Below are 2,264 nucleotides of genomic sequence, written 5' to 3'. Positions count from 1 at the left end.
TGCTTTAATGTTTTTGAGTTTTCCTCAAGTCTAGCAATAGCTTGTTCAAACTTCAAGTTGATTGTGTCAATGTGAGCACTAAGTTGAGCACCCAATTGAGTAACGGAATCCACTTCATACTTTCCTCCTCTAGTAGCCTTGCGAGGTCTACTATATTGTGAATTATGGACCGCCATTTCCTCAATCTTGTTCCATGTTTGATTTTCATCAACTTCGGTGAACATTCCATTTGATCCCATATTGAGAATGTTCCTTGAATCTTCATATAAACCATTCCAAAATTGTTGCACTAAAAACCATTCGCTAAGTCCATGGTGAGGACATGAGCGACAAATACCTTTGAACCGCTCCCAAGCTTCATACAAAGATTCTTCATCCCTTTGCTTAAAACCCGTGATTTGAGCTCTTAGCATGTTAGTCTTTTCCGGTGGGTAGAATTTTTTGTAGAAAGCTAGAGCTAACTTCTTCCAAGAATCTATTCCAAGGGTGGCCTTATCAAGGCCCTTCAACCATTGCTTTGCGGTGCCGATTAACGAAAAAGGAAATAAGACCCATCTTATTTGGTCTTGAGTCACGCCCGTTTGAGAGATAGCTTCACAATAATCGCAAAAGGTTTCCATATGAGAATGAGGGTCCTCACTAGGCATTCCCCCGAATTGGCTCCTCTCAACTAGTTGGATGAAGGCGGACTTGGCAATAAAGTTACCGGTGAGATGTTGCGGTGTAGGAGTACCATTTGGTAGATCCTCCTCGGTGGGTATAGAGTGTGACGAGAATTTAAGCATTGTAGGTGGATTTTGTGTGGTATTGTTTAATGGGTTTTCTTCTCCTTCTATTGCGAAAGGATTGACAAACTCACTAGTGGGTTGAACAACTTCACCAACACCTCCCAAATTCCTCCTAACAAGTCTCCTATTATTCGTCAAGGTTCTTTCGATTTCACGGTCAAAAGGTAACAAATCTCTTTGTAACCTTCTAGACATGCAAAATATCAAACAACTAGAAAACAATTAGAACAAACCTTGAGGAGTTTTACTTCCCCAAGGTGAAAAAGACACAACTAATAACAATAAAAGAAAGCTTAAATCAATTAAACACCGTCCCCGGCAACGACGCCATTTTTGATCGGATCCATTTGGTGTGCACAATTAAGCATATGTGGTCGTTGGTCAATGGTCGATACAAAACACAATTTATACTTCACAAACAACTCTACAATTAGTAAAGAGGCAAGTAAAGGTCGGATCCCAAGGGACGGGTATTGAAATGAGAATTCTATTGTAACTAGTAGTGTCTAGGGGTGTCACAAATTGGGTTGATGTAGAAGGTTACTAAACTAAAATAACAATGAAAATAAACTAGCAAGATGAATAAAATGAGGGGTGTAAACAATTGATTAAAGGCACTAGGGTGTCATGGGTTCATAGGGGAATCATGGGATATGATCATACAAACATGTTCTCAAATTATAAGCAAGCAATTATTGTTGTGATGGATTGAGTTGGGTTATATCTTACAATCCTAGGAAAGTTTGGGTCCCGGAGCCGAATCGATTAGATTGTACAACACCTACAAGTCGACTTAATCTTTCCTACTCAACACATGCATGGTCTAACAAGACTCGAGTTGGGTTATGTCTTACAAGTCTCATTGAAAAGATAGGAGATGATAGTAAATGCAAGGATTCATAGGCTTAGCATTTCATCAAATATAACATGTGCATGTATTAAGATCAAAACAAGCAAGCAAATAAGATATGAAAGCATATTAATTTAAGCATGAATCATTCCCCATGTTGGTTTCCCCTAATCACCCATTAAACCCTAGCTAAGAGACTACTCACTCATTGTCATGTTGATCATGCTAGCAAGGTTGTCAATCATACTAACAATATGAAACATGATGAATAAATGAAAGTAATTAACAATAATTAAAAAGGGATTAAGAGATTATACCTACTAATGATTCCAAAATAATAATGCAAAGAATAATAGAAGAACTTGATGATTGATGAAAGGTTGTCAATCTCCCAATAAACCCAATAATCTTCTAATTACCCAAAATAAATGAAGAACAAGAGAGAGATTAAAGAACTAAAACTTGGATTAAAACTTGATTAATACTTGATTACAATATTGAAGAGAGATTTGATTGATATTAACTACTCTAATTATTGATAAGAAGAACATGCTCCTCTAATTAGACTAATGGGGTATTTATAGTGAAAATTAGGGAGGATGCATTAGGGTTAACTAAGGGCTAAA

The 2,264-nt window shown here is 37.0% G+C and overlaps 1 non-coding gene across 1 annotated transcript; it reads left to right on the top strand.

Annotated features, from left to right (window-relative positions):
• Nucleotides 1–306: 306 nt before the first annotated feature.
• LOC141593546 (small nucleolar RNA R71) lies at nucleotides 307–413 on the top strand. Its single transcript, XR_012521623.1, has one exon. It is a non-coding gene; the product is annotated as a small nucleolar RNA R71 (small nucleolar RNA).
• The last annotated feature ends 1,851 nt before the right edge of the window (nucleotides 414–2,264 follow it).

Source organism: Silene latifolia, chromosome 7, assembly GCF_048544455.1.
Source record: "Silene latifolia isolate original U9 population chromosome 7, ASM4854445v1, whole genome shotgun sequence".
NCBI lineage: Eukaryota > Viridiplantae > Streptophyta > Magnoliopsida > Caryophyllales > Caryophyllaceae > Silene > Silene latifolia.
Note: the sequence above shows the minus strand (reverse complement) of the source record. Positions and strands in the feature narration are given on the sequence as shown.